The sequence below is a fragment of the Delphinus delphis genome, chromosome 19, assembly GCF_949987515.2.
Source record: "Delphinus delphis chromosome 19, mDelDel1.2, whole genome shotgun sequence".
NCBI lineage: Eukaryota > Metazoa > Chordata > Mammalia > Artiodactyla > Delphinidae > Delphinus > Delphinus delphis.
The window spans coordinates 42,487,591-42,499,838 of record NC_082701.1 but is presented as its reverse complement, the minus strand read 5'-3'; the positions used below and the strand labels follow the sequence as shown (position 1 = coordinate 42,499,838).

General features: G+C 50.4%; 1 non-coding gene across 1 annotated transcript; it reads left to right on the top strand.

Moving 5' to 3' along the window:
- The first annotated feature begins 7,100 nt into the window (after positions 1 to 7,100).
- On the top strand, positions 7,101 to 7,172 carry TRNAT-CGU (transfer RNA threonine (anticodon CGU)). Its single transcript has one exon. It is a non-coding gene; the product is annotated as a tRNA-Thr (tRNA).
- The last annotated feature ends 5,076 nt before the right edge of the window (positions 7,173 to 12,248 follow it).

The window sequence follows — 12,248 nt, the reverse complement described above, 5'->3', positions numbered from 1 at the left end:
TCTTTAGGAGCGAGAGCCCATAGGTGGGACTTGTGCGGCCTGTTTGCACTGCTGGGGGGGCAGGAGCAGAGGCCCAGGAAGGATGGTGGTTCCACCATGGGTCAGCCTGGTTGGCCAGGCTACACCTTAATGTGGGCTGAGGGGTCAGTGGTGCTCCAAGCCCGCTGGGGCAAGGTTGTGGGCTCTAGGGCCCAGGAAGCCCGGAGCCAGCTTCCAGCCAGTCCTTCTAGAACTCACCAGGTGGCTGAGTTGGGGCTGCAGGAAGTTCCCCTCATTCTCCTGCCATTCCTGGTTTGGCCCTGACTTTCTCTCCAAGCTCTGACTTTGCTACTGGGTTCTGATTTGGGCTCCGTGACACTGATGTGGCCTCTGGGTTTAACAACAACAACAAAATTGCTGGAGCTCCTGAAAGGCCCAAACCCAGAGGGCAAAGGCGCTGAAGTTTGGGCCCACTTTCCAGATTCTGTTTGGTGTCACTAAGCCCAGGGGAGCCTGTGAGACTCTCATCCCCTGCGTCCTAGCCCAACTGGCCCCCTCTGTCTCCACGTGGCCTTCTCAGTTATCCAGTCCAGCAGGCGACCCCCAGACCAAAAGCTGGACTCTTCAGGTCTCCGGCAGCGTCAGGCCAGACCCTCAGTGCTTCGGCCTGCAATCGTGGTGGTGCTGGGGGGTGGGGGAGGGGATGCTGTAAACGTCAACTCCGGAGGCTGTCAAGGTAGGAAGGAGACTAGGAGAGGGTCTAGTCCAACCTGTCCCAATAGAGAGCCCTCAGATGTTTCCATTTTGTGAGGTGAAGGTGGGCACAAAGGAGCCCCATCTCACATCTCTCTGCATACCTCTACGTTTTGAGGTCGCTGGCCACACAGCAATAGGTGCATGAGATAGCAAGTCTTCAGCGGTTTCCGCCCTACCAGGCTTCTTTTCAGGAGATCCATCTTTCCCCAAAGAAATCCACCCAAACAGGACCCATCTTGGGGAATGACTTGGTCCATCAGTGCTCTCATCTCAGCCAAGCAGATCTCTTACTGTCCGGGAGCCCCCTGGAGACTCCTGACTGTCCATCACGGCAGGATCGTGTTCAGGGAAAGGAATGGTCCCAAGGGCTGTAGCTGCTTAGCACTGGTGCTCAATAAGGCTCCTGCCTTGTTTGGGGCCTTCTGAGGAGGCCTGAATTATACCCCAATAAAAATTAAAAAAAAAAAAAAAAGATTTACAATGTTGTGTTCGTTTCAGGTGTACAGCGAAGTGAATCTGTTATACCTATATCTACTCTTTTTTTGGCTTCTTTTCCCATATAGGCCATTACAGAGTATAGAGTAGAGTTCCCTGTGCTATACAGTAGGTCCTTACTAGTTATCTATAGATATTTTATATATAGGGGTATGTATGTGTCAATCCCAGTCATCCAATTTACCCCTCCCCCACTTATTTAGCCTGTGATCCACCTGTGAGCCCTCCCCGACCCTTTAAATTACAGCCACCTGTAAGTATTTTGTTACCAGGGAAGGCTGTACCAACAGATGGAGGAGTTGGGAAAAGGTAAACGACTAAACACTGAGAAGGGGAAGAAAGAACCGTGTTAACCCCAAGTATGAAAAGCAGCCTTAATTTAAATGTCTACACGTGTGGCCATACACTCTCCAAAAAGGTTTCAACCTGTGTTGACTTTTTTCTCCTACTAGCAGCAGCCTTAATTTAGAGCCTTCGTGCTGGCAAAGGGACTGTGAAACTTGAGGAAAGGGAAAGTGTCAGGTTGCTACCACACGCACCTACGGAAAAAGGGTCAAGCGGCATTTCACACCCCTGCTCACTTCAGCAGTGAAGAATGAAGAAGGTGGTTCAATTTTTTTTTTTTTTTTTTTGCAGTACGCGGGCCTCTCACTGCTGTGGCCTCTCCCGTTGCGGAGCACAGGCTCCAGATGCGCAGGCTCAGCGGCCATGGCTCATGGGCCCAGCCGCTCCGCGGCATGTGGGATCCTCCCGGACCGGGGCACGAGCCCGTGTCCCCTGCATCGGCAGGCAGACTCTCAACCACTGCGCCACCAGGGAAGCCCTCAATTTTTAATTAATGCAGGGTTGTGGCTAATAGCGAACAAACTCTCCCATTTTGTGGATGAGGAAATTGAGATTAAATAACCTCTGAGGGGCCACTGGGCATGGCCCCTGCCTCATTCGTCCAGCATCACAAAAGTTTCGATTACTCCATGCAAATAACCCCAGCCCACAAACCTCGAACCAGAAAGTGTGTTCGTTGTACGTAACCTCCTATATCTAGCAACTGTTACTGCTAAGCAACAAACTACCCTCACCACCCTACCATGAGAACAATTTATTAATTTCCCCATTTTGTGGGTAGGCTGGCAGCTCCTCTGCAGGGTGTGCCTGCGTTTGCTCATCTAGCTGCCCCCAGCTGAGGGGTCAGCGGGGCTGGGAGGCCTGAGGTGGCCAAGTTGACGTGTCTGGTAGGTGGTGCTGGCTTTTGGCTGCAAGATGCCTCACGACCTCTCATCCTCCAAAAGCGGGACTGCCTTTCTTACACAGCGGTCTCAGGACAGGCTTCTGAGATAGCAAAGGCAGAAGCTACAAAGTCTCTTGAGACCTAAGCTTTAGAACTTATACACCATCACTTGGCCCACATTCTATTGGTCAAGGCAAGCCAGACAGGCAGCCCATACCCAAAGATGGGGAATAGACTCTACCTTTGGGTGGGAAAAGCAGCAAAGAATTTGTGACCGCTTTTAATCTACTATATCTCTCTGTTTAAAGTTACCACCCTCCATCCTACCTGCAGAACTTCCCATCCTTCTCTGCTTTATTTCTCTCCCTAGTACTTATCACCATTTGATATACTATATGTTTTGCTTATTTAAGAATAGAAGCTCCATGAGGGCAGGGATCTGTGATGCTTAGTTTACTGCTATAGCCCCAGCACTGAGAAAAGATTCTAGCACCTAGTAGGTGCTCACTGAGGATTTGTTGAATGACTGGATGATCTTATCACTGCACTACATGGAAGTAGGTATGGCCTGATTGTCAGCTAGGAGCTTCTGGAACCAGCTCTCACCTTTTGGTCAAGTTTCAAAGCATCTTTCCCAAGGCAAAAGGTCTATATTAAAAGTGGTACATGTGAGTTTAGGAAACGGAAGTTAGACCATGCTCTTACAGCTGCTCACTGCTGGAAGAAGGACAAAATCAGGCTCCTGGGCCAGGCCCACAGGGACCCCCACCAAGGAGCAGCCCCAGCGCAGCCCAGGGTTGGCTGCGACTCACAGTACGGGAGTCAGAGCAGAGGATTCAAGAATTACCTCTTTTTTTTTTTTTAGTGTTTTTTAAAGGTATTAAAAAAATAAACTTTAGTTTTTTCATGGAGCACATGGCCAGTGGCCACGGCCCACGGGCCCAGCCGCTCCGCGGCATGTGGGATCATCCCGGACCGGGGCACGAACCCACGTCCCCCGCATCGGCAGGCAGACTCCCAACCACTGCGCCACGAGGGAAGCCCTAAACTTTATTTTTTAGAGCAGTTTTAGGTCCATAGCAAAACTGAGTGGAAAGCACGGTTACCATGTTACCCCTCCCACCCCCGACGCACAGCTTCTCCTGCTATGAACATCCTGTACCAGAGTTGTACGCCTGTTACAGTCCATGAAATGATCTACTTTTAAAGACGTGGGACGTGCTCATCTTACAATGGTGAGAAAAATGAGGACACCATGAAATATAGGAACGTGAAAATATGAGTCTGACTCTCCTAACTGTATTATATATATACTCCATTTCATCAAATGCATCGATTTAAAAAACTTCCGTGCCACTAAAAATATTTGCCAATTGTAAAACTCCAACTGTAACCAGTTGTCATATTGATTTCTAATTGTTAAAATGTGAAAAAAAACCAACCCATGTATCTCGGAAAAAATGAATTAGTGTGTTTTATACATACAAGAATGCAGGCATTGTGCTTCTCTATGGTGGTAAGACTACGGGGTCCTTTGAATTCTCCTTTTTATGCTTTAAAAAACTTTCCTGTCTCCAACAAATGGTGCTGGGAAAGCTGCATATCCACGTGCAAAATAATGAGGTTGGATGCTTCCTTTACACCACATGCAAAAATTAAGTCAGAATGGACTAAAGACCTAAACGTAAGACCTGGGTTGATATAACTCTTAGAAGAAAAAAGAGGGGGAAGGCTTCAGGACATTCGATTTGGCAATGATTGATTGCTTGAAGAGGACACCAAAAAAAAAGCAATGAAGGCAAAAATAGACAAATGCAACTACATCGAACGGAAAACTTCTGCACAGTAAAGGAAACAACAGAGTGAAAAATCCAACTAAGGAATGGGAGAAAATATTTGCAAACCATATATGCGATAAGAGGTTAACATCCAGGATACATAGAGAACTCCTAAAACTAAAATCCAAACAAACAAAAGCCCAATAACCTGATTTAAAAATTAGCAAAGAACTTAAATAGACATTTCTTGAAAGAAAAACAAATGGCCAACAAGCATATGAAAATATGCTCAATGGCACTGATCAGGGAAATACAAACCAAGCACAATGAAATGACACAAGCTCACGCCTATTAGGACGGCCACTATAAAAACAAAACAAGTATTGGCACTGATGTGGAGAAATCTGAACCCTTGTGCACAGACGGTGGGATTGTAAAATGGTGTAGCCACTATGGAAAACAGTTGGGAGGTACCTCAAAAAACTAAAAATGGAATTACCATGGGATCCAGTATTCCCACTTCTGTGTATATATCCAAAAGAACTGAATACAGGATCATGAGACATTTGCGCCCCCATGTTCATTGCAACATGATTCACAATAGCCAAGAGGTGGAAGTAAACTCAATGTCCAATGACAGATGAATGGATAAAGAAACATACAATGGGATACGGAGCCTTAAGAAAGGAAATCATGTCATATGTCGATGAACACAGATGAACCTTGACCTTATGCTCACTGAAATAAGGCAGTCACAAAAAGAAAGACACTTATATGAGGTACCCTGAGTAGTCAAATTCTTACAAACAGCAGAATGGTGGTAGCCAGGGGCTGCGGGAGGAGGGAAAGGGGAGTTGCTGCTCAGTGGGTACAGAGTTTCCCTTTTGCAAGACGAAAAAGTTGCAGAGATTGTTACACAGCCGTGGGCCTGTCGTTAACACTATTGTACATTTCAAAATGGTTGACAGTGATTTTTATAGCTTGCCTGACTTTCCCCAAATCTCCACCAACTCTACTTTTAAAAAATTTCTACAAATAAGCAAGGATGAATTGGGCAGTGGAGGTGGCAGGGTCGGCAGTGGAGGGATTGGTCTGGTTGTGTCCCCACCCTTGACGCCTGTTCACACGAAGGCTGGGGCCTGAGGGAGGCTGGCAGTTGGCCACCCCCTGCCCTGGGACTGGGACTCCCCTTCCCCACCCATCTCCACTCACCTCTCCTGGAACAGACGCTATGGCCACAGGCCAAACAAGGACAGAGGGACCTAGTTTCGCTTCCGTTGTAAAAAAAAATTTTTTTTAAATTTATTTTGGCCCCCTCTCGCGGCCATGCGGGATCTTATGTCCCCGACCAGGGATCGAACCCGTGCCTAACTGCAGTGTAAGTGTGGAGTCCTAACCTCTGGACGGCCAGGGAATTCCCTTCCTTTCTTTTTAATTTAAAGAAAATACAAAACCTACAGTATCGGGCTTCCCTGGTGGCGCAGTGGTTGAGTCCCCCTGCCAGTGCAGGGGACACGGGTTCGTGCCCCAGTCTGGGAAGATCACACATGCCACGGAGCGGCTAGGCCCGTGAGCCATGGCCGCTGAGCCTGCGCGTCTGGAGCTTGTGCTCCGCAATGGGAGAGGCCATAGCAGTGAGAGGCCCGCGTACCGCAAAAAGAAAAAAGAAAAAAAAAGAAAAAAAACCCTACAGTATCGTAATAAACACTCGTATCCCCAACTTCTCAGCTTTTTGCCTCTTTCACAGAATAGAAACAAAACATTACCAGTAAACTCCCCTTTGGTCCCTATCTCCAGTCTCCCCCTCTCTATTTTTCTAATGTTTTTACTTTTATCTACTTTGTGTGTCTTTCCCTTTGCTTTAGTAAATGGCACGTATCGTTCTACATCTTAAAATCACATGTGCTTTTGTGCTCCTTCTATGCTGATAATCATTCCTTTGAATCTAGATCATTCCTTCTAAGAGTGTCCTACTGTTCCGTGGTATGGCCAGACTAACAGACTCCTCCATTCAGGTCGCCTCCAGCTGGTCACTCTAGCACTGTCCCCAGAACATCCCTGGGGGCATCTCTTGTGCGCCCACACCTGACCCTCCTGGGCAAGGCCACAAACATGTTTACTCGGAGTCTCCAGGCCCAAGGCCCGTGCCAGAGGCTGAAGGGCAAGAGGGTAGCGAGAGCAACCGAGGAAGGTTTTGCTTACACAGACGGCCGCCCCTGAGGGATCAGCCAGGCGCGCTCACTTCCCTTCGCCCCTGCAGCGTGGCGCCCATCTCTCCCGGCTCCCTGCATCTTTCTCCGAGGGCCAGTCCCGTTCCTGCCTGCACCGCCCTTCTTGCCCCCTCGGTTCCCCGTGGACTCGGCCCGAGCTCCAGCACGCTGCCCCAGTATCCTGCCGACCGGATGGAAATGACCCGGCCAAGGTCACACGGCGGCGCCCCGAGCCGGCGGAGACGCCAGCGCGGACGCTGTGCCCTAGCTCGCTCGCCGCCGCCGTCTCCGCTTTGGCTCCGTCACAGGCGTCGGTCGTGGTTTCTCCCCACCTGGGTTCTCCGCCCGCCGCCGCTCCTTTCGAATGCCCCTCGGGCCTCTCCGCAGGCGCCGTGCCCCTGGGGGCGCTAGAGGTGGGGCGGGCCCGGGCCGGGCCGGCGGGTGCCGCGAGTTCGGATCCCGCCGCCGGCAGGACGCGGGCGCCTGGCCTTGACGCTGAGAGGGCCGCAGCAGCTCCGAGAGCTGGGTCCCGGACGGCGGGTGTGGAGGGCAGGGCGGCGGGGCCGGGGGCGGGGCCGGAGGCGAGGCGCCGCCCCTCCCGCGCCTGCGCCGCCTCCCCTCCACTGAGAGCTTCCACCGCTCCCTCGGCTGTCAGGCGCGGTGGCCAAGTGGTAAGGCGTCGGTCTCGTAAACCGAAGATCGCGGGTTCGAACCCCGTCCGTGCCTGGTTCTTGAAATTGGGGTCGATAGTGGGGGCTTCGGTGTTCCCATGTGTATCGCCTCTTTCCTCTGCGACGTGGTGTTTTTTTACTTTTCACATTGTGTTCAGGCGTCCTCCAGTCCCACCCTTCCCCGTCCACCCGCATTCCTCGGCGCCGCGGTCACCAACGCAGGCCGAGCCAGCGCACCACGGCTCGCGGGCACCAGCTGTGTCGCGTTTCGCTGGCCGCCCTGCGTCTCCTCTCCCCGAACCTCCATTCGCCCAGCCGCGCTGGGCAGGGCGGGGCTGGCCTGGGATCCTTGTGTTACCTGTGGGGACACTAAGGCCCGCGCTAGGCATTGGTGTCGCCAGCGGCGGGTAAGGTGGAGGTAGAGGTCCGGTCTCACTGGTTTTGCGCGTCTCGAGGGTGGGAGAAATTTCCAGAACGGGCGTTTGAGTTTCTGGAGCAGTGTTTTCTGGTTTTTGCCTGAAAGGTGAGTTCTCCACGTGGTGCTCGCTGTCTGCCTTCTTGTCTAGGAAGCCAACCACATCGTTCAGCTGACGGGTGCCTTTTCCTTTCCCAGCCTTTGTGAACTGACCCTTTAAGTCTGGCACCTGCCTGTGTGATCCTTTGAATCTGGCCTCTAGCCAGTTATGATACTCCCCAAGTCATTTCTAGGATAAATAGACCAATTTAGTATGACATGTTGTTTAGTGCCTCTCATTCCTGATATGCTCTGGTCTATCTGTCCCCTTCTTCAATTGTGACACTCAGGACTGAAGTCACATGTACTACTCCAGGTGTAGTCTCATTAATGTTACTTCACCTCCCTCATTCTGTATCTCATACTTCTGTTAACGTGACCCAAAAACACACCTTTCTGCAGGTCCCGCTGCACAGTTGACCACATGGAGCTTCAGGTGGATTGAATGTCAGCAGAGTCTCTTTGGGGCAGGATCATAGAAGACAGGATATGGGGCTCAGGAAGCAGGGAAATATATTGATCTTTTTCCCTAAGATTCCAATAAATGGAAGAGATACACTTAGCTTTTGAAGGGAATGCTGAGCTAGGGTACCAGCGTCATCGTGGAATTGTTCCTAAATGCAAATCGATTTCCCAGACATTCAGGGATAGGAAGGGGAAAGGTCCTGAACTAGTGGGTATGGCCTTGAATCCTGTCCCTTAGTTTGGATTTCTGATGAGAAGGAACTCGGAGGCTGGACACTGGGTTTCCTGCAGCTGCTGGAGCAGAGAATTCCACCCCAACAGAGGGGGGTGGCTGAGCCAAGCCAAAGTCAATAAAAGAGGGTCAAGGTACAGAAGAGCTCAACATACAGATGTTGGGGGAAGCATGGGCCCCCAGAGGCAGGGGTCAAGTATGAATCCCAAGTCAAGGTCGGTGAGAGGAGATGGAAGGGCAGGTGTGTCAGATACAAGCACCAGGGTGAGCGTAGGAGCCGAGAGGTCTAGCAAGTTACCTTGTAGGTAACTTGTAGTTACCTTGTAGTTACACTGTAGGCCCACAGGTATCTATACTCACCTCTGTGAGACTGGAGGTAGGTCATCGGCTTGAAGGGGGAGGGCAGAAGCAGAATGAGATACCTGTGTTGAGTTTATTGTATGACCCTTGTTAAATCACATACCCCGGATTTCAACTTCCTTAGTTGCAAAATTAGAGAGTTGAAAGAGATGTTTCCTAAATGCCTGTGGCTTGAAATTCAAAGCTTCTACCTCAGAGCTTGGCCCTTGGAGAAGCTGTGTGTGTGTGTGGCTGCCTCTAGCTAGCGCCACGCCCAGTCTCTCTTGGGGCTGCCAAAGTAGTGAATCATAGCATCCCCTTTCACAGTGGGGCTTGGTCGTGGTGCCCTCACGGTGAGACTATATGGCCCTGGCTCCCCCATCCAGAGTTACAGCCCGTCCTCCCTGATGGGCAGGACCAGAGCTACGAAGCCCCTCCCCCTGTCAGTTTCCCCTTGCTCGGACCTCCCCACAGTGGCTCCCCCCAGAGTCTAGGACAAACACAGGGCCTCTGGGACTGCAGTTGGAGAGCCACGTATGCAGGCACAGTCATTTGTGGGCAGCTAAAAACCTCCAGGATATTTTTAAAAATACAAACTACTTTAGGTCAGACCGCTTCTTTCCTGCGAGCAAATATTATTTGACTTAAAAGCAGAATTTGGCAAGTGTATATATTTTGCCTTGTGCCGTCAGTTTTAGTCCAATATTCCAGCCTGGAGATGTCTATTTTTAAATCTTTTATTGTACAATAAAACACAATTTCAGAAACCACGCAAATCAAGTGAATGTCTTAATGAGTTATAAGTAGAACACCACCCAGGTCAGAGAACTTTGCCAGACACCCAGAAACCTCTTTCATGTGCCCCCCCTTGCAATCACAACCCCCTACAGCCAGAGGCAACCATACCCCTTACTTTTATAGTAATCAATCACTTCCTTGCATTTTTTTTTTTTTTTTTTTTGTGGTACATGGGCCACTCACTGTTGTGGCCTCTCCCGTTGTGGAGCACAGGCTCCAGACGCGCAGGCTCAGCGGCCATGGCTCACGGGCCCAGCCGCTCTGCGGCATGTGGGATCTTCCCGGACCGGGTCACGAACCCATGTCCCCTGCATCGGCAGGCGGACTCTCAACCACTGCGCCACCAGGGAAGCCCTTTGCATTTTAATTTATCATCTTGTTGTACATCTTTATACCCTACAGTTTAACTTTGCCCATTTTAAAAACTGATATGTCTTTTAAGCTTTTTTTTTTTTTTTTTCCAATCACTAGGATTCTCTTCCTTCCCTTTTATTTTCTTGCAGTGTGTCTGTCTGTTGAGGAACCTGGCCCATTTGACCTGGAGAGTTTCCCATAGTCTAGACTTTGCTGGCTGCAGACTCTTAGTGCAGTTCCATTTCTTCTGTCCTCGGTATTCCCTGCAAATTAGCAGCTAGATCCAGACGCTGGATCAGAGTCAGATTCCATCCCTTTGGTGAGACTCACGTATCACCTTCTCTGAGAAACCTCTGATTCCCCCAGGTAATGAGTCACAGCTTATTGTCTGGGACCCCTCTGTGTGTTTCACACCATAGCTGGGAGGCCCCTCAGGACTGGGACAGTGTCTTGCTTGTGTCTGTGTTTCCAGCATCTGGTACAGAGACAGAGCCCTCTTACAAGACAGGACCCTGCTTAAAGGGTTGCGGAGGTCTTCCCAGAGGAGGTGATGTCATACCTGGGCTCTGGAGGATGAACAGGAATTTACCAGAGCACCACAAACAATCTTGGCTACTTCTGCCCTCATTCAATCACCGTTGACACTCAAATATCATGATCTAGGTTGCAATTAAGCAGGCAGGGGTGCTTTTCTCCTCCCGAAGCCCCACCCCCACCCCCAGCGGCCAACCCCTCTGACCTTGCACATAAAATGAAATTTCAAATTAAGAAACAAATGCTGTCTGTCCATGCTTTTATAAGCAAACACTAAAGGTCCAACCCTATACTTTGCGACAAAAGTTGCCAGTTTGGAATCATGGTCTGATAGGAATGAAAGCAACCACCCAACCCTCTCATTGTACAGCCACAGAGACAGGCAAAGAGAAGGGAAGTGATTTGTTCAAGATCATCCAGGAAGCACTACCTTTATGACATAGTTAAGCTCCTCTGCAGGATGAGCACAAATCTGCTTGGGAAAGTCATCTTTGATTATAACCTGACATGTACCCAGGAGATGGCCCATCTCTTTGCCAACCCATGGGGCAAGCAGGTACTTCTCTTGTCTAATATTCACCCCTGATCAACAGAAAAAGCACATAGTGAACAAAATCACTAGGCTTGACCCCAGTACTCAGGCTGTGGAGACAAGGGAGGGACACAGAAACTCCCTATCACCAGTTGGAATCCCCAGGAGACAGACTCCTAGATCTTCTGAACCAAGGGCTCTCCCATCTTCCAGGCACTTACCCTGCCCAGAGAAAGCCTTTCTGAGAACCCCGAGTGAGAGGGCTGGCACTCTGAGCCAGCAGGGCTCCTTTGTGTCCTTACTTTCCAGGATCTTCCCACCACCTTCTCAGCCTCACTCCCTGGGTCACGTTCAGAGTGACCACCTGCCTCCTCCCCACCCCCCATCAGGCAGGAAAACTGCATCCAGCTCGAAGCGCTGCCTTGGCCTTGCGGAAATATCATTACACCTGGAAAGAATCGACTCCTTTCTGGGGACTTTACCCCCCTGCTGCTTCTTGCAGGCAAAGGTTGTGTCCTGTCTTCTCAAGAGAGGAGAAGCTGGGAGAAATCACAGAGAAAATCCCATCCCAGTTTTGCCAATGACAAACGGAGGCCCCAGGCAGAGAACTTAGCAGAGTTTGCACAAGAGTGAGGAGGTGAAATGGGCTCAGATGTTGACAGAATCTGTGATCCCAGTAGTGGCTTTTCTGCTGTAAAGATTTCATGCCAAAACCTGTCTTCCCCCAAGCTCTGGGGCTCTCCTTCTGTCCAAGCCATCTGGGCCGAGAGAAACAAAAGCCATGTACATTGCCACCTGAGCAAAATCTGCTGAGAAAATCAGCCCCATGAATTCCATATTCACATACAAGATATTTTATTTGCAGTCCTTCTCTCCCTCCGGTCACCAGGATCCCCGTGTCTTCTGTCCGAGCTCTTTCTGACTGATGGCAGGAAGCTCTAAAGAACCCAGCACAACCGTGACTGTAGAAGGTGCACAATCGTGGCATCTGATAGTCTGAAGAGTCCGGAGGAGGACGTTGAGGGCAAAGAGCTCGATACAGAGTGACCTTGGGTAAATCATTTCACCTCCCCAAGCCCCGTTTCCGTATCAGTAAAATCGGGGTTCTCATTCCTGCCCTGCCATGTCACACCACTTGATGCCTTGCTAGAGAGATGGCACGTGTTCGTTATTAGCAGAGACTCAGGACTGTAACATGGGGTTGATATTAAGTACCTTGCATGGTTTGCGCATTGGAGGCCGCGGTGAATGTGGCCCTCCCGCCTTGGGGGGCAACGTGGTCATCCTCTGAGAGGAAAAGGGTGAAATCAACAGGTGTTAGAGTGTGTCTGTGCCTCTGTGTGTGTGTCTCAGCCCTGGGTGG